The sequence below is a fragment of the Crocodylus siamensis genome, chromosome 3 (genome assembly GCF_052110815.1).
Source record: "Crocodylus siamensis isolate JL-2025a chromosome 3, ASM5211081v1, whole genome shotgun sequence".
Classification (NCBI taxonomy): Eukaryota; Metazoa; Chordata; order Crocodylia; family Crocodylidae; genus Crocodylus; species Crocodylus siamensis.
In genome coordinates this window covers 13,548,252-13,568,839 of record NC_143397.1, presented here as the reverse complement: position 1 = coordinate 13,568,839, position 20,588 = coordinate 13,548,252, and positions in this window count along the sequence as shown.

Genomic DNA, 20,588 nt, shown 5'->3' with positions numbered 1-20,588 from the left:
ACAGTGCATCGGCCTTCGAACAGCGACGCATGACAGGCGATGAACAAACACCTGGCCAGGAAAACGAAAACCTCTCGTACCCAGTCCTCATCGCTTTCCTGCCCCTGCTGCAGCAGGTTGTTCAGGGCAAAGCAACCCGCATAAGTCACCTACATACCCACGCGACCGAGCCCCCCGCCTTCTCTTTCCTTTCTTTCTCTTTTTTCCTTTTTAGTCTCCTTTTCTCTTCTCTCCCTCCCTGTTTCTTTCCCATTTCTTTTCTCTGTATCTCCCCCCACCACTGGATGCGATCATCTTCACCCGCGAAGGATGAACAAGAAGACAGTTCTGTCAGTGCACGCCCGTCGAGGGATACAGGTCTGCCGTAAGACGAGATGCTTTGTACCAGTCTAGCTTATTCCCTTTCCCATATAGACATAGTTGATGAAAACACCTCCAACCTCTGTCCACCTGACAGGAGGATGTACCACTTTACTGATAGCAGCACAGACAGAGCAGTGTAACTGCGGTGTACAGACAAAGTGTCTTTTTTTATACCGAGCTGATGAAAAGTGTTTAGTTTTTCACCTGTAGAAAAGTGCTGGGTGGGAGGACCCCTTGAGATCAATCAGAATAGCAAATTGGGTCAAAAAGTAAAATGAGTATTGTCAGATTTTGCAATATTTGTCCAGTGCAACTAATGGCCCAATATAACACCGCCAGTGGAGTTATTGCAAGAGGTTACTTCACCTTTCTTGACTGGTTAATGCCTGAAAAAGCATCTTGAAAATATAAAATGCTATAAGAAGGTGGGCTAAGTAATACAGGTTTTGTCTTCAACTCTCTCCTTGTGAGTCACTTCACTCTGACAAATACTTAAGGCAACTGAAGAAGAAATTCACTTCATTGCTGTGATCAAATATGATGTGTCAGGGTATAAGCAGACTGCAACACTGGTCACGAGGGAAGTCTGTTTCTCTTGGTATACAGCACTGCACAGTTAACCAGGTTGGGTGGTGTTACTTGTCATGGCTAACGAGACCATGGTTCTTATTACTTGAAATCAGCTGGACTCGGGCATGATTAGCGAATCTCAGAATCAGATCCAGACTTAAGGAAGATCACACTGTATTTGACCAGTGCAGTAAGTAGGTCCTCCAGCACTAGACAAGGATGAACACAGAGTTTTACTCTAAACCTCTGAATGTCCTGGCTCTTGGAAAGGCAGCTGGGAAACAGGTATAGTTAATGCAGTGCCAAAGCTTTAGGTTGACCAAATCTTAGCGTTCTTAAGTAGGCAGTGAGATCCAACAACAGGGAGATCAAGGGACTAGTCCTGGATGAGTCATTTAATTTCTCAGCATCTCAGTTTTCTGTCTGTGAAACGGTCTATGGGTGGAAAACGCTGTATTAAACTCTAGGCATTACTGAAACAGGTTATTTGGTGATACGTAGAAAAATGTCATTTTTTTTCCCCACTGCAGATACTCTGTCTCCATTTAGGAGGAATAGGTCCATTTTTTCCCTACAAAATATTAATCATTTTTCATTCATTCTCATTCCTCCAGAAAGCTTGCTCAGTCCCATGTATTTCAAGGGAATCTCACTGTGTGGCTCCCCAGCCAGACTCAAGTTTATAGGTTTAAATGCCAGAAAGGGTTATTAGCACCCGAGGCTCTCAGCATCTCGCACAAATGAGCAGATGGTTGACTTCTCCATGAAGAATCCCCTTGCAAGGATGAACTGAATGGAAAACTGAGGGCCTCTACAACCCATTGGTGCCAGCACAGGTTGTTGTGTCCATCCTAAGCTGAATCTGTCCGCATGCTAATTCCTTTAACGACGTAGTGCACATTGCACATTAATCTTCTCCTGTTAGCTGTAATTTGATAATGGTAATACCCAGGGCACAACCTGCTTAAGCATATGGATCATTTCCCACTTGAATTCAATTTCTGCTCTTTATCTCTGCCCGCTGTGAAGAGGGGATTGCTGGGCCTGGGACTCTTAATGAATGTGGATTGGGGCGGTCTATTAATGCGCGTAATGGACTCTGGGAATTAAGTTGTGAAGAGCTTAGCAGCACCAACACGGAAAGGCCCTTTTGCATCTCTTTGGCATGGCCGCAATCACATTAGCTGTTTAGAGTGATTACTCCCGCTTACAGCTGCTTACAGCATCGGGGGTTCCAGTTAATTAGGAGAAGAGCGGTTGTGGGGTTGACAGGAGCAATAATAATCGGGATGAACTCCCTCCGTGGTAAAGCCTAAGTAAGTGCATAAGCAGGGCAAAAGGTCTCCAGCACTAAGGCTGCTGCCCAGTAAAATGAGGAGAAATGCACAGCTACTTCTAGTGGATGGCAGGCAGGAAGGGGTTAAGGGGAGCATCTGGCATGTCAGGCTGGGGAGGGATGGGCTGATGTTTTCAGGTTTCATGCAGTACTTGCCACATTATTCTGACTGGGTCTTATCTGTACACCGTGTATCTGCAATGTTTGGCTGCACCACAGTCGAGCTTAGAGATCTCGGTCCAGACAAAGGACCCCGTCAGGCTGGGCACAGGACAAGAGAAGCACAGTCCTTGCCCCAAAGACCGACGCTTTTAAATTGATGGACGTATTTAGGAATGGGGCTCTGAGATAGCTGCTGAGTTTATGGGAAATAGCCCTATCGCTAGAGTGTAATAGGGAGAGACTGGAGGATCGGTAGAGGAAAAAAAAAGAGCGCGGTAGTAAGACTTGGGCCTGTTAAGGAAAAGCAAATAATTGGCCCCTGTAATGACTGTATTCCTTGTTTTTCTTTTCAAAGGATTCAGAAACTTGGAGAAACTCGTGTGCGTGAGTTTAAAGCAGTTCTAACAGTTTCACAACTGCCAACAGTTCACACCATCGCTCGGTTATCACCAGGATATGTTGGGAGGGGAGCTGCTGTTTTCACACAAGTACATAGCAGTACCTCGAGTGTTAGACAGTCTGACTTTTCCACAGCCTCAGGGAGGCTACCCTACTTCTTTCTTCTGCAAAGACAGAGAGAAGACAAAGCCTCCTTCCTGAGAATCGTGGGGCGGCTTCCTAAATTGATACTGGGCTCTCCTCTCCTTCCCCTCACACGGCCGTACCGGTTTACCCCCCAGCTCTGGGAGGAGAGTCTGGCCCATGCTGGTTGGTGAGAGGAAAGCAAGCAGCTGCCCACGTCCGTCAGAGACCATTTCCTTCACCACTTTGTACAGTATCCCTGGGCATTAACACAGGAAAGGATTTATGCTGTGTTGATGGGTTACTTTTAATGACTTCCCTTCTCCAAAACGATGCCCCAACGTGGAAGTATCCAACAGCGCTGGTTGCTCTTCTCCACAAGTACTTCCATTTTTAGGGAGGACTGAGAGACAGATTATCTTCCTAATGTGAAAATTCAGACTGGACTTGCCTGTTACACATGGAGGGAACCCTGCTATCAACAACAGGGCTTGATTTTTCAAGAGGAGTTTCCAAAATGTGCAGTTACCGTGGGAATCGTTACCACATCGGTATCTGGATTTCATATTTGCATACAGGCTTCAGTGCCCTTCCAACTTCAGAGGGGCTAAAATCCCACCGAGCAGAGGACCAGAATAAAGCTTATGCCACAACCCGTGTAAGATTTGAGGATCTTCATGGTCCTGGGTGCACAGGACTGTATTTTACCCGCGCAACATGCGATGCACCCTTTACTCCGTTATCTGCTTCTCTCACACACTCAGTGCCACCCTCCACCAACAAATGGCATAATGGTCCTGCGTGGGGATTCACAGAGTGCCTCCTACACATATAACACAGACCTGGCCATGTTGACCACTCAGGATGCTGCTGCTTGGCACACCTACCCCAGAAATGTTCATGAGTAGACTGGACAGTCACCTTGCTGGGGTTGCCTGACCCCCAGTTATCTTTGCTGCCTGGTGCAGGGAGCTGGACCCGATGAGATCTTGCAAGGTCCCTTTCCAGCCCCTTGCAATTTATGAATTTATGTAGCACCGGGGGTAATAATACTGAGGCTCTTCTGTAGTACTGCCTCACTAAGAGTCAAGCATTAACTAAGGAACCCTCACAAGGGAATTGTTAAGCCCTTGGTTAAACCAAGGCATAAATCCTAGCTGTACATGGTGGTTTCTAATGCTTGAGCTTTGCCTAGCTTTCAGTGGTACTGGGACATCTGTAGGCCTCACTTAGATCTTGTTCAGGGGCAGGCAAAATACAGCCTGCGAGCTGAATCCGGCCCACCAGGCTATTCTATCCAGTCTGCGGGGTCCCTAAAAAATGTAGAAATTAATATTTATCTACCCCAGCAGCCTGTCAAAGCTGACAAGAGCCAGGGGCAGTAGGACCCGGGACTGAACAACCCAGCCCCACCCACCCCCAGCCATTTGCCTTCCTGCCCCCACCCTGCTCCAGCACCCCATGGCTGCCGGCTGCATCACCAGACCGGGGAGCATGGGGATCTTGCGTGTGTGTGTGCGTGTGCGTGTGTGGGGAGCGGCAGAGTGTGTGTATGTGTTCATAGGCTGAGTCCCACACACCCCCTACCAGACACATGTAGGACTTGCCCTGTTTGTTGCTTGAGATTGTAAAGTCTAGAGCGGGAATTGTTCCTCACCATGTGTTCAGAGCCTTGATATCAGTTGAATATAGGCCTTATTGCAGCAACACTAATGCCCTTTTATGGTGGGAGGCTGTTTATTTTGGGGAGGGGTAGCATGGTCCCTTTTGAATAGTCAAGCAGCTTGCTTGGCTTCTGTGTAGCAGGTAGTAGAGTTGTGGTCCCACTGTCAAGTTTGTGGTGGGGTGAATGTGGCTCCTCTTCTGATCTCCTGCCATCCTGCTTCCCAATTCCTAGAGCCATGATCACAAAGATTTTATGAAGTTGCAAGAAAGGGAGGTAGATGCTGTCAGAGGGCGCAAACTACTCCTTAGTACTTGCTGCCAAGAAGAAGGGTATCTTCGCTGAAAAGGACTTAAGGACAGGGTTTGACCCTACACTTCAATCAGAGCTGAGCATTGGTGTCTCGATTATTCATGCTTTTTAATGTTGGGGGTTTTTTTAATAGGACATTTTAAGAAAGATGCAGTTCTGCAAAGATGCAGGTGAGAGTAAGTAGCCCTGCAGACATCCTGAGTCAGCCCATGTCTGTCCCTGTCTGTCAGCCTTCGGTACTCACAGAGCCCTAGTAACCCTGCTATCCGTGCAGCTCAGTATGGTTACATCACCAGTGTTGCAGGGAGGTGGTATTTTATGACTGTCTGTTCTACATGATTGCTCATCTCCACTGAGCCTGAATTCTCCATCGTTTGTTTTGATATGCCTATTATTATTTCCTATCTTTTTCCTCTCAGACTGTCCAGAGGGTCACTTGGTTTTGTAATAACAAAGGCTGACATTTTCAAGAGCCCACGGAAATGTATGTGCTCAGTAGGGGTGTGCAAAATGGGCTGTATTTGATTTGGATTTGGATTCAGCCCAAATTGGGGACAGTGATTTGACTTGTTGATTTGGATCCCTGTCCCCGATTCTATTCGGCCAAATCTGAATTTGAAGATTTGATGCTGATTCAGAGAATCAGCGATTCGGCCATAGACACAGCTTTAAATGTTTTTTCTACATGCCTTGAGGTACCAGGCACAGCTCATGAATGCTGCAATGCTGGGGCGGATGAAGTATCCCACAGGAGTGCAGGGGGCCTCCCTGCGTGCTCAGTGGCAACTCCGGAAGTGAACCGGTTCCAGGACCAATTCTGGTCCACTTCTGGATCTTCTGGGGAGTGAGCTGGGGGCCCCCCACGTTCCCTCCCGGCTCAGCAGTCAGCCATGGGGGGACCCCGTGTGCCTCCCCCAGGACCAGGAGGCACCAGTTGCTGAGCTGGGGGGGCAAAAGGGGACCCCTGGCGTGCTCCACAGCGGACCTGGAAGTGGACCCAGAAGTGCTTCTGTAACCATTTCCGGGCCTGCTGCCGAGCACACTGGGGAGCCCCCCGTGCTCCTGTGGGATGCTCCATGCACCCCAGCATCACAGCATTCACAAGCCCCTTGATACCTAGAGGTATGTAGAAAAAACCTTTAAACCTGTGTCTAGCTCCGAATCTCTCTGAATCGATTCGGAGAGATTAAAGGGTATCCTGATTCGATTTGGATTTGGAGATTTGGCCACTGAATCGGGCTGAATTTCTGCCAGATGGAATCAGGGACCGAAGCTTTGCACAGCCCTAGCTCAGTTCCCGCTGAAATGGGCTCCTTTGAAAATTCCAACCTAAACTCCCATTGCCTACGAAGGGACCAGAGTTTCATCGAAAAGATGCAGAAGTCAAACCTAGATTGTTTGCACTGAGTACTTGTATAGCTAATGTATCATATCAAACAGTTGGTTGCTGCCTGCAAGTCTGGCTTTATTATAGTGGGAGCTTGGTATTTCATGTCCTCTTGATGTCAAATTATCCAAAGATGGAATCAGTGAAGAAAATGTCCTCTCTGCTTTAAGAAAGGAACTGCATTCTCATAAATAATTTCTGTTCCCTGAACTAAATGTAAGCGTGAGACTTTTACTTACTGTAATTTGACCCCAGCTATCTGATGGGAGGATATGCCAAATGTATGCATATTGGATAAATCTCCAAACAATAAAAAGATCAAAAAAATCTAGCTTCCAACTCTCTACTGGACACAATTTAAAGTGATTCCTAAACATCTACATTTCACTCCCTGTAGACAAAACAAGGTGTAACGTATCTCTTCAGAAGCACTTGAGAGGATTAAGAAAGACTTAATCAACATGTTTCCTTGAATACAGGCCCAATCTCCTTCCCCTTACTCAAGCAGACAGTCCCATGGAGCTCATCAGGACTACATCAGTCGGGATGGCGTCTCTCACTACCAGGAAGAATAGCTACTAGGATCTGCTCTACAGTTAGGTCCAGTCCCGCGAGGCAGAGAGCACTCTGTGAACTCAGGGGGAACTAGGGCTGTGCAAAACAGCACCGTTTTGTTTTGACTTCCATTTCACATTTTGAAAGGACAGTGTTTTGTTTCATTGTTTTGTTTCGCTTCGAAGCACTGTTCCGCTTCGTTTCATTTAAACTGTTTTGCCGCATTTCAACGTTTCGCCCATAGGCTGTAATGGGGAATCATGAAAATGCCTAAAACTTTGTAATTTCTTGCCTGATTCAGATGTAAGATGCAGGGATGGTAGCCCCTTCTGAAGGCATGAAACCTGCCAAGTTCCAAGGAGATAGATGCAGAGGTTTCTGGGAAACTGCTCCTCAAACAGTTGAAAACTTGAATCACTTGCTAGTAGCAGCAGCCTCCTGTCATCCCACATGCAGATCCGGGGGTCCGCACACCCAGGAGGAGTCCAGTACAGCCCCGCGGCCCTCGTGGGGTGGGCACCCAGATCTGCAGGCGGGATGACAGGAGGCTGCTGCTGCTGGCTGGGACCAGCGCTGAAGCCAAGCAAGTCCAGCTTTGAAACTTGAAATGTTTTGAGTGCCCTTGTTTCATTTTGAAGCTGTTTCAAAGCCTTTTGTTTTGTTTCAATTTCACTGTTTCAAGCTCAAAATGTGTCGAAACAGTCTTGAAACTAAACACCTGGCGAAATTTTGCACAGCCCTAGAGTTCAGGGTGTGTCAATCCCAGTGGTTCTCAAACTCCCTAGACTAAGGTCTCCCTCTTGGAAAATGCCACCTGTTTGTGCACCTAACAGTGTAATATTGAGTGGCACCTTGTAGCATCCTTAAAAGGATCTCACAACATGCCAGGGTGACATGGCACCCTGGTTGAGCATCTCTAGTCCTTACTGTCTCTGGTAGTCTTCAGACTGCTGCTGAGAAAGAAGCCTTGTCTGTCTGCCCCCACCGTGCATGAACCACATTCTGGGAAAAAAATGTTATGTGGTTGCATTGGGTACCTCCCAGGGATTTCATTGTTGGGCCTGCTCCACAGAGCGGCACCATGCAGCATGCATGGAGGGCAGGGTACGACTTACACTCCAACTCCTGGTGGGGTCTGCAGCAGTGGCAGCTGGAAGGAGCCAGCCTGAGGTGTGGGGTGGGGTAGGGGCTCTCCTCTCTTACGGGGTCTCAGCCCCCCCGAGCCACCCCTGTATTTCGAACCCTGGTGGTGGGAAAACAGGTGGATGGGGTTTGTTTCCCAGTGGCCATCCCAGGATCTCCCCAGCAATGGTGCAGAGCAGACACCCAGTAAGAGAGACTGAGTACCTGGTCGGGGGTGCTCAGTTCTCACAAGATCAGACCTAGCGTGCAAGCATTACATCTATGTCATGAACTAGAGGCCAGGTTTGTCCTGCCCTAGCTGCACTGAATGGCACTCACGCAAAGAAGCATTCTTCAGAATTGAGACTGTTAGGCCAAATATTTGCATTGAGAGCTTTGTTGCTAGCTGCACGCCCGTCTGCCTTGCCTAAGGGAGTCTCACAGAGATCAATGGGGCTGCTTGCATAAGTACCATAACAACATGAGAAAGACTTGCTTAATGGGCCTCCTCCTGAAACGTGACTCTCAATGTATTCATTCAGCCCAGCGCTGTTCTCGCGCCTGGCACTGACGCAGTGCATGGGCTGTTTACATAGTTGTCAGCCTGGAGTAGACAGAGAGCTGTCAGAAATGGCAGATTTGCAGCAGTGACAATTTCCAGGACATCTGAGCCAAGGTCTTTTCCATGGATGAAGTGCAAAGGGGAAAGAGACTTCCCTTTCTAGGGGGCATATTTTAAAGCCTGAGAAATTCTGGAAGGGCTCTGACATCCTCTGATGTGCAAAACTCTGTTTGAGCAGAGCATCTTGCCTGTGCCTTACTTTAATAGGGATGCAGGCTTGGATTTTAACCAAAGCACTCTAATGGAGATTAAACAACTCCACAAGCAGCTGCTACAGGGTGACTGGATAAAGTTATCAATTTAGATTGAGCAGGGGAAGTTCTGCTAATGCACTTGAACAACAAAGGTGCACAGATGGCAATTGCAATACTTAGGGCATGTCTTAAGGAAAATCCAGCTGAGCCTTATAAACAAATACCCTTTATACAAGCAGCACCTCAGGAATGAGCGAGGAGACCTTCATTTGAACTACTTTAATTAAAACCCTTGCCATCAGGACAGTGCCTTAAATGTGAGGGGTAAAATTGTTGGTGCCACTGGAACAGCCTCACTGCTGACTTCCTGCAGTGAGTGAAAGGGGAAAGCTTGAATGTGCATGCGGGGTTTTCTAAGCACCATGTCAGTGCTGCTAACAGAGATTGTGTTTCTTTCACTGGTGCTGGTGGAAGAGCATCTTTACACAATTCCTAGCCAGCCAGCAATATATGTGGGTCTTTTGTATTCCCAAATGTAACATACTGCATTTGTTCCTGGAAGCCTCTGGGGCCAGATAGTCATGTCATATATTTCTATAGATATCGCTGTTGATGAACAGCAGCATATAGGCCATGTCTGAAATGGTGCACGTGCTTGCCTGTGATATAAGGGGAACAGCAATATTAAGGGATAATCATAAGCATGAACAAAATTAAAAGCATTTTTCTGCTGGGGACCATACTTTGGCATGCAGGTTATTTAAGGTGCATTGCTCCGAATTGTGCTGTGTTGTACCTGCTTGCACCCTTAGCCTCTAAGATTGATGGGGCAGGCACTTTTATACTGGACATTGTTCACCTGCTCTGTGGAGCCTGTATCTTTCTGATGCTATATAAATAATTTTAATGGTTGGGTTACAGTGACCCTGTGGCTCACATGACTGTGAACATGCTTCAATGTCAGAGGAGCTGTTCTTTTGATAGATGGGTCATTAACAGATGACAGGGGATTTATTTTTATTCTGCTGAACCCAGCAGGATATATGGATTAATATCCCTTCATTATTTTTACTCTTATTTCACCTCCACATGCCCTGAAAATGTCTATTTTTTAGAACTGCGTACATGTGACACCTGCCATCTTGGCTGACACCATGGGGCAGAAACAAGAACTTTCGGTGCTAAAATCATGAGCTGCTACAGCTTGGAGCTGTAGCTGGGACTGTAAGGGGCTCCTGTCCTTTGCAGACTGAGCGTAGTGGGAGATCTGCAATATCCAGCCACCAGGGGGTTATACTGCTACTAGAGCTTGCCATGAAGTCTCACTTATAACTCATTCAGGCTAAGTACAGACAGTCAAAAATCCCGAGGCTGAATCGGTTCAATCTTTTCAGGTTAGTCTAAGCTGCGTAGATCGAACCAATAGACAAGGGAACAGACATTCGCTTTTGATTCTAGAAATGCAGCCACGTGTCTGCAGCGGCCCAGGCCAGAAGCCAGGGGGTGCTAGAGCGTGGCTCCCTGCTAAACTAGGGGAGACAGCTTGAGTCAGGGCTAGCCTGCCCACTCTGCGAGAGGGGTTTTGTGGGGGAGATGCAAAGCATCCTGGGATGCTGGGGGGCCTGTGAGTTAACTTGAATCTGGAGGGGACCTGGGGCAGAAGTTCAATAAACCAATTTAACCTAAATCAGTTGAGTCTGATACTGCATCCATCCAAGTTTATCTTAAAACAGTTTTTGCCATTTTGAAAGCAGTTTATGTGCACCGAACTCCTGTTGTGTTACAGATTTGATCTGGTTTCTGATCACTTATACTGGTTTATGTGTAATTTCTGCTCCTAGCCACAAAGGACCATTATGCATGGACAACCTCAGTGTCACAGATGTGTGCGTTTAGTTCTGCCTGGTTAACTTGGTCTCTGGGACCATCCTGTCATTTGGACTTACGGAATTTCCTCTAGCAACAGGTGCCATCCCCATCTGAATTTATAGAGCTAGCTTTTATCCTACTTGCAATCTATGCATTGCCTCTATCGCAGAGGACAGTGTCACCTCTAGGGTCTCTACTGCTTCAGAAGACATGGTACTATCATGGTCGCTGTATTTTGGATACTGAGGCCACATCCAGACATGCAAGCATATGTGGTTTGTGGTGCCACAAACTGCACACAGGGAACGTTAAAACATGCCCTGCACTGCAAATTTGCAGCGCAGGAGTAAAATTTGCTACTGGGATTTCGTGGTGGCAAAAAAAAAAGCAAGCACTGGGAAAAAAAGTGGCACAGAGCACATGAAAATAGCATGCGCTGAAGCAAACAGAGGCTTGGTCTTCCAGTGAGACTCTCTGGCTGCCAGCAGGAATGTCTCTAGTGCTCCATTTATGCCCTGGCTGCTCCAAAATGCCAGGAGCTAGGAGGAGCTGGGCACAGGCAGTTTGCCTAAAGTGGGACAATGTGTTCTGCAACAAAGTGCATGTGCAGGGGCGTGTGCTGAGGCAAAAAGTAGCAGCACAAATTTGTGCTGTTACCGTTTGTGCCACTGCAAGAGCACACGCCTGCATGTCTGGATGCCACCTGGGGCTTGGATGTTCCAAACCAGAAACAAAGAAGATGAGTAATATTTAAAAAAAAAAAACAACCCCTGCCTCCCTCCACCCCCACCAAACCTGGAATCAGTAGAAACTGTTCATCGCTGCAGACTAAATACCAGTGAAGAATGAACAAGCTGCCTCCTGCATGTGAACTTAAATACCCAAGAAAAGCAATAAATGGAGAACATAGACCAACGCTTTCAATTCTGTGGTTGAAATCATCCCACTTAGTCAACAGGTGTTTTGCTACGCATTTTAACACAGATGGGATTTTGCCATGGGTGGCTCAAGTTAGGCACTTAAAACCATGTAAGTAGCCTGATTTTTTTTTCTTCCGAAAGTGTTTTCAGCTTCCTCTGCTTCCATGTAATAGGTCCAAGCCTGATGACATTTGGTGCTGCCTGGGGTTAAAATCAATTGCATAGGACTTTGAGAGAGAAGCCGGAGAGTACGTTCCAGAGACGGCCAAAGGGGTCATTTTGCTGCTTTGCTTTATTACCTGTTAGAGTTACATCATTATTTATATATAATTTGTGATACCAATATTTGCCATTGCAAGTCCAATTTATTATGAGGGCATCTACAACTTTTTGATGGGGCTGGAGGTTTTTGTCCTGGATCCATGGCAAAAAGGGGACAGTCCCAACTGGCTGAAAAGCATATAGGATCCAGCAACTGGGTCTGCTTACTGCATACCCACAGCCATCCAGTGGGATGAGCAGCACCAAGCTGGACCCCATCTTTGAGCAGGATTGCCCTTGCCTATGGAAGTGGGTTTTGCTTTTCACTATTTTTTTCGGTCATCATACAAGTCCTTGATGAGTTGAATGGATTCAGAACAACTCTTCAAGTTAACCACTGAGCTCTGCCACATCCCGCCTTTCCTTAAACATTCATCAGTGAAATCAGAAAAGATGAATGACATGGCAATGACCCAGACGGGTCCAATACAGAACAATGCTGTATACATGAAGCGCACGGGCGGTCGGGCACCTACAACACTTAATGGCCAAAGAGACTCTACGAACCTAGCCGTGCCTTGCAAGAACAAAGAACAAGCCTAGGATCTGTACTACCAGTGTTCCTTGGGTCGCAACAAAACCTGATTAAAAAAAAGTGTCACCAGTTAACTTTGATGCTATGAAGGAGCCATTTGGATCAGTCTGTGTGAGGCAGCATGGACAGAATGAGTCAAAAGACCTTTGCCTCTTTCTTCCTGGCCAGGGGGTATTTTTTCCTGCCGCTATGACCACGGAGATTTTTAAAATTGAGTCAGGGAGGCTTATGGGAGTCTCCACTACCTGCAGAGATTGGCCTGCGTTCAGAGTGCTGATTGGAAGCCAGGTCCACGCTTTGGGGATGCTCACATAGAGGGCTTTGGTGCTGTGCAACTCGAAATAAAAAGGCCTACAGGAAAGCAAGCCACCTTCCCCTCCGAATGTAAAGATGTAAGCCTATATCCACTTTTAGACAGATGATTTAGTTTTTTAGCAGTCTTATGCCATTAGGCTAATAAACCTCTTCCTTCCATTTTTGAAAGCTTCCCAGCAGTGTTAATCCACTGACCTGACTGGACACTTGATTGGACAAACCCTGGGCCTGGTGGTCTTTCACATGTAAATGGCAATGCTGCAAGCTGCTTCCAGAGCATGGAAACACCAGAAGCCATGTCCCATAATCTAGAACAGGGATAGCCAACATGTGTCATAGATGCCACAAGTGGCACGGGCAGCCTCTGTGTGTGGCATGTGGCAGACCAGGGAAGGAACAGGCTGCACAGCAGCAGATAGGGGAGGGAGCAGAAAGCAGAGCAGCTAGGGAGCTAGAGGCAGAAAGCAGAGCAGGGGCAAGTGACTGGAATGGCACTTGGGAGGGCGTGGGCTATTTTGTGGCATGCCTGGCCCTTGCTGCTGTCGAGCACTGTACTGATGGGTGGCCTATTTGTGGGAGCTTGTTTAGGTGCACTGTGTGATCAAGACTTTCAGAAGGAACTAGCGGTTCGGGATACCTCCATTTTTGTTGCCCTAAAAGTACTTAGAAAGGGGCTTGTTTTCCCTTCATGCCTCTGTAAGTGAGGACTCCTAAAGAGGTCTCCAGCTGGGCACCTAAAATCATTAGGCGTGTCTGTAATTCTTGTTCCTGGCAATTATTTCTCTGGTAGGTGTGTATCTTCCCTTGGGAGCACTTCATTCCTGAACTATGGGGAGGAGGGTAGTTCTTGGTACAAGTATTAAGTTGCTTAAGTTGTAAATATATCTTTTCCAAGAACTAGTTTTTTCCTGAGTTGAAAATTGTCTTCGCTTAATACTTTGCATGCCACCTCCTGGGGAACTGTGCGCCTCGTCTGCTGCTTCTGGAGGCTCCAAGAGCTGGCACATCCACATGCAGCCCCTGGGCAAGAAGCTTGATAGGAGCCTACGGACTACTGAAAATGTAGACAGTGAGGGACGTGGCCAGCCATTGCTTTAACACATTAAAGGTGCTGTCTCCAAAGCACAGATGCTTCAAGAAGCAATTCTGTACTATCCATCTGGGATACCAGTTTGTGAAACTGCATAAGGAGATGTATAGTTTCTATAACACTCATCTCTATATGTTAAAGATATAGGTGGCTGTGATCTGATCTGGTATCGTTCGACCAGAGGTGTAGTGAGATCATTCAGCACCTGGGGGGTGGGGTGGGAAGGGGATAGTATGCCCACCATTATGGGGGGGGGGAAGGTAGAGTTAGGTGAAAGGAAGGGGAGAAACCACAAAGAAACCAGCTGCTACCGCTACTCTCTTCACTGTTGCTATAGCTGACACTGCTTTCCCTGTGCAAAGAGCCTGGGCAGCAGCGGTGGAGCGAGAGAGGAGACGAGCACAGCAGCCCCATAACACAGGCTCTGTAGGTGCTGCCCCTGTGGCCCCGTTTGCTCCCCCTACTCCCCAGATATGCTACTGGTTGGAGGGCTGCACCTGCTGCAAGGAAAGATTGCCCAGGGGAGCACCACTCCATTCATGCCCTGCCCCCGCGACGTACTGCTGGGGAGCAGGACTGCTCCACGGGTGGGCAGGAGCAGCGCAGGGCTGCCACAGCCACAGGAAAGACTCCCGGGGGGATTCTGGTGCCCACTCATAGTCGGTGCCCTAGTTCTTCTTACTGCTTTTGACCTAGATCCAGCAGCCTCTTGTGCCTGGTGCTGCAAGGCACATGGATGTAGAGATCTCCGGGATGGTTAAGTGCTCTTCACCATATGTTGTAGAATCAAAATCTCAAGGCCTTCACAGGCCTGTGCATTTACTTGCAAGAGAGAAGAACTAAAAAGGCATTGTGGGAGCAACTGTAGATGAAGAAACGTGTTTAAGCACACTCCTCATCTTGTTCACAACAAACTAAGTTTTGTTCTTCCTTTGGCACCCAGCTCTTACTACTTACTATGCAGGGGTAAACTAGTGAATACATCTCACCCATTCAGGAATGCATTACCTGTGCCAAGTGGCCAAAGGAAGTCTTTCCAATAATTTAAGCATTTTTTTAGGTTAAGTTCCTTGTTGTCTTCATCCCTTTTTTTTTTTTTATCTTGGGCTATGCTGATGAAAGCTTTTATTGCAATAGATTTGCCTTTATAATGGGATCTATAGTGTGGGGCATGCTAGAAATCATAGATGGAGCTCTGGATGCTGGGTCTTGGGCAAGGGATTTCAGGGTTTCCAGTCTCAGCTGGACTGGTCCTGACTCAGCTTTGACCTTCAGACCCTTATTCTTGCACTTTCCTTTTTATGCTCCTTCTGCGTATGTTCTGTGACCACATTTTAGTAATTCCAAATCCTCAGTGTCATGACGTGATAGCACTGATTGCGGTGTTAGCAAACAGCAGTAATGGTGAAGATATTTATTTAGCTGTTGTTTTGAGAGTGCAGATGTGATAACTATATTTATTGAATTATAGAAGATTGCTTTCCTCCTACAGATGAGTGGTAGCAAAATTGATCACTTCATTCTGAAAGGCAGAGATGGAGGTGACAGTAATTACTTGAATATCATAGCAACAAATACTAGAGCTGTGAGGAAATCAACATCTTCATGTCATTCTGATGGTTCTTCAGAGAAATCATAGTCACTGAGATTTTTATCTGTCTGTAATCAAAGCATTGTTGTTGCTTAAAGGAACATTGTCACTAGTATAAATACGGTTCTGGACACAACATTTATATTAGTGTATTTGTATCATTTTTGTACACTGATGTATGGGAAATACACCAAGATGTGGAGACAGACAAGCGGCTATATGGGGATAGTTCAGGGGTGGGCAAAATGTGGCTGTGGGCCAGATGCGGCCTGCCAAGCCATTCTATCCGGCCCGCAGGGCTCCTAAAAAAATTAGAAAATGAATATATATCTGCCCCTGGCTGCCTGGCATGTGGCCCTCGATGGCTTGCCAAAACTCAGTAAGCGGCCCTCCACCCAAAATAATTGCCTGCCCCTGGGATAGCTGCATGCGGTAGGTGTTATTACAGCACCACATTGCTAGGTGGAGGGGGAGCAGGTGGTAGCTTGTTTGCTCCTACCAAATGGCTACCCTGGGATAGCGGGAAGCACACAATACTTACACTGGTTTAGGTTTGTCCCTCTCTTTTTCCTGGGGTAATCCAATACTGGATTCAAGTCACAGCAGTAGTGTGCATGTTTGGTGTCCAATCCTTTTTTTTCTCTCTTTACACTGGTATGAAGACTGATTATACCACTATGTGTCGTGTGTCCAAGTCCAGAGTATCATAAGTATACATAGAGTGCTTTTCAATAAGAAACATGCACAGGAAAGTAAGACTAGGACACCTGAGTCCAGTTCCCTGCCACTGCAGGTAACCACTTAATAGACTCTCACATTTCCCACAGATCTTCAGGGAATGGAGTGAAAATGCCTGCAGCTGCCCAGCAGCACAGGGGTTTGGCTCTGTCTTTCCATGCTGGAGGCTGTGAATATGAATGAAAAATATCCTACTGCCATGCCATTCAACTTGAACAAAAGTACTATAATCTATAGTTATACCTAATGAGGCCAGTACTAACCCCACAAGCTCCCACTGAAGTCAGCGAGAGCACGACTGGGCCCTATTACGGCCTCATTGACTTACGTGGGAAGTTGGACCAGGCTTTTAGTGATGTATTGTGTTTTTATTACCCTTTATTAAGGTCCCTAGCTGGCACCTTCCTGCCTTGTTTAATCTGATCAAAACCCCTAGAACCAATGAAATACAGATTTTTTGTAACGAAATGGCACTTACAGCTCCAGTGAGGATCTGGGTCCCAACAGGCTAGACTGCTGGTCAGCAAACTTTCGGGACTAATGGTCAGAAGGTGGATAGGTTGTCAGGCAAGAGCTAGGATGCAGCCACAGCTGGCACTTTGCCCCCCACAATAGTGTCAGAAATGCAAGGACTACCAGAGCCCCATGTCTGCAGGCCAGATCAAATGGGTCCAGACCGTAGATTGCCGATCCCTGGACTGGACAGAAAACAAGGTGATGGCCCCTCAACTGTACAGCTGACACTCTAATTTGTAATAAATACGTATAGCTTACTGCAACAATATCATAGTTATACTAGCTGGAATAAACATGGGAAATCAACCCCTGTGCTTCGTTGTATAAAACAACTGCTCGCAGACGGCAGTTAGAAAGAAACTATACTTCATAACGTGCTACTGGATATTGTGGTCTGGTTTTTACACTGCCCGCTCAAGCATCTGGTGCTGGCTAGTAGCCAAAACAGGATGCCAAGCTAGATAGTCTGATATTGCAATTCCTACGTTCCTGTTTTGAAATTAGTATAAGAAACCTCTGATATAATGAGGTGCTACATGCTGTATTTGCTCAAAAAGCCATGATGAGGCTTTTTCCTCATTTAACATGGTGGGGGAGAGCCCCTCATCTTGGATTCAGGTATAAGTGTGGTGGGGGTGTGTGATGGCCAGAACCAGAAGGGTTAACGAGCAGTTTATTAAAAAAAATCTGCTTTTTGAAGGTATCTGAAGTAGCTTATAGGAGCAGTTTCCTGTCTGTCTGGAAGAAGATTTATATATAGCTTTTTATACTGATTTTCAAACAACATAAACTTTAAAAAGCGGAACTAAGAATTATAACCGCAGACGTAGCTGATTTATGAAAATTTTGCTTAAAGTCAACAAAAATATACAAACGTAATCACAAGATATAATTAACACTTAGTTAATTCCTTTTTCTGTTTTATTATCACTGTCAATTTTAACTTACGTTGTCTGTTTATTAGCTTAATCTTTTTATTAACTGTCATATGTGTAAACGATATCTTTTGTTGTTATAAGTAAAATGTATTCTTTTTTATAAGTAAAACTTGTCATTGCTTTCCTTCCCAACATCACCTCCTCGATCCCGAACCAAAAAGCCCAGTGGCTAATAAAGTTACAGTGCTCAGTTAGTCTGCAACTAAATTAATATACTCACAGTGCCCAACGGGCCTGTGACAGGGGTGGCAGCTGCTGCGACCCTGGCTCTGACCTGGGTTCAGAGTTGGAACTGAAGCTGTAGCAGCTGTCTGCCCTCACTGCTACCACCTTTGCTTCCCCCTTCCCCTGCTGCTGCTCCAGGTCCGGCTTTGGCTCCAGCCCTGCCCTAGCCTGGGCCAGCAGCAGTGGTTGCAGCAGCAGCAGGTCCAGCTGTGGCCAGGGAGGTGGTGGCAGAAGGGACAGGCATGGTGGGGCTGGCAGGAGCAGGGGCAAGTGGCAGGGGGATATGGGCCAGGGTGCACAGGCACAATGGAGGCAACCATTAAATTCTATGCATGGAAAATTATCACAAATTTATCATTTTTTATGTTTAAAATCAAATTATGGGGTTGCTTTAAAACTGAAGTTGTCTTGGATTCTGGTAAATATGGTAATATAATGCTCATTCATTCAGCACCTGTACAAAGCCATTGCTTTAGGATAGACTTGTGGAGATTGTGGCCCAGTGGTACTAGAAACAAACAAATGTCATGCTGACAAAGTGTTGTGATACACACGTGGCGTTGTACAGAGCATTCTCTAGTAGAGGTTTATACTTTCTTTCCACTCATAGCTAAGATAAGTGGCAGTGAAGGCTGCAATGCAGGCTACTACAGGACCAGATCTCTTGTCTTGCATTTGATGCACAGATAGTATTTAGGATGTCCAGGAAAAAGAATGTGTTCTGTGAACTAAAGAATTAGAGGAAAAGGTTCATTTCTTTTTTAAAAAGAAAGGGAATTATTAGCAAACATTAGCATCTCAAAATAGGTCGTCTTTGGTATTTAGAGTCCATTCCCTGGTGAGAACACCTAATAATTTCAGGAGCTCTTGAAATGTATACCATACTAGCCATTAAAGGCCTCAGCCAACACCAAAGCTTTGTTGTGGTGAGTGCTTTACATCCACCTAGAAAGCCAAGTCTGTCCTAAAGCGCTTACTTTCTAGAGAGAGAGGATTCAAAGGATGGGGAACTGAGGCACAAACATATGATTGAGAAGCAAAGAAAAATAGAGGTGGAAGGGACCTCAGGAGGTCATCTAGTCCCAGCCCCTGCTCGAGGGGGCTGCTGCTGCTGCAACCACTGCTGCTAGATCATCCCTGTCTAAACCATTCCAGCCACGTGTTTCCCTAGCCTGCTCCTAAAGCTTCCTAGATGGAAAGGCCACAACCAGGTAATCTGCTCCAGTTCTCAACCACCACCAGGGTTAGAAAGGTCTTTGTACGATCAACTTCGGTTGCAAGATAAAAGTTACATGACAAACATTACTCAGGGCGTCTATGGAAAAGGCTGGATCTTCTGAGCTGGAATCTGGTGCCTTACTTACAAGACCAGTCTTATTTTCTAGTATACTCCAGTGTCAGCAATGAGGAAAGTATTGATTGGATTTTATATCTTCTTAAAGCTAGGACAGTACTGCATGTTAGGAGATCTGCCACACCTCCCATGAGATATTAAACAGTCTGTCTCCGTTCTGTGTTATTTCTAAGTATATCAAGATCGTGATAGTTGTTACTAGCACAGTCCCAGTATTCCTACAGTGATTCCATATAGACATTATGGAGGGAAAAAAAAGTTTCGTTAAATTTGCATGAAGAATATTCTGTCTGTTGTATCTACCTAGTCTGTTATCCCTGTGCCATCTACCTACAGGATCATCTTTCGTGTTTGGAAGTCTTTCTCTTGTGCTTTTTTATCACCTTTAGGTACAATCTTGTGATGCCTCCAACATAAAACAGCCAGGCCAACCATGCATTTTGATCAGAATCCTCATCTCCGTACCCAGCCGATCCCAACGCACAGGACAGCACTCCTGGATGGACCGATGAAATACAGCATTAAAATCCCAATTGCCTGTGGGTGTGTCTACACATCACTGTGTTTTTGTAATTCCTTTTGGAAGTACTAAAGCATTGTGCACTAGGGGCAGTTACTGCGCCGTGCACGCAGCTACCTACACCACAGGATGACATGTAGCTTAACCCTGTGCTGATTAAAAGCCCATCTTGCATTTACTCCCAGTATGAATCCTGGCCAAATTCCAGCTTGAGTAACTAATTACATTTCACCTACCTAAATGCTCCCTGCAATTCCAGTTGCAAATAGCATGTCTTTTCTTCTTGGGCTAAACTGTGTTGTCGTGTTTCTGTGCACAGGGATGGCTGCACTTTGGTGATCTTCTAGCTTTGGGTTAGGGTTTTGGACTGGTATACAGGCTCTGTTTTTGGCTCTGACACTCACTGACTGTGCATCGTCTTTATTTCCGTACCTCAGTTTCCCCCATCTATAAAATAAGGTTAATAATTCCATGTTTGCAAGTTGTCTTAGCCATGTTTGCTACATATGGAGTATCCAAATGCTGTATTCTTATTAATTATATGTTTGTTGTCATACATTAAGTAGTTTGGAATCTATGTGGCTTACGGATGCTATATAAGCTTATGATCACTACTCATTTTTGTTCTGGGACAACACATCTCACAACCGTTTAGGGCCTGTGTGTTTTTTTGATATGTGGCAAGACCCAGTTTTGAGTACCCATTTACCAGATGTGTTGAACTGACTCCTCTGGAGCTGAACTGCTATCTCTAATGGCTGACCAATGGCCAGTTGAAAGACCTATTCAATGTGTATTTGTTTGGGGAGTAAAATTTCTGCAAGGGGGAAATGGATATTTTTCATGTA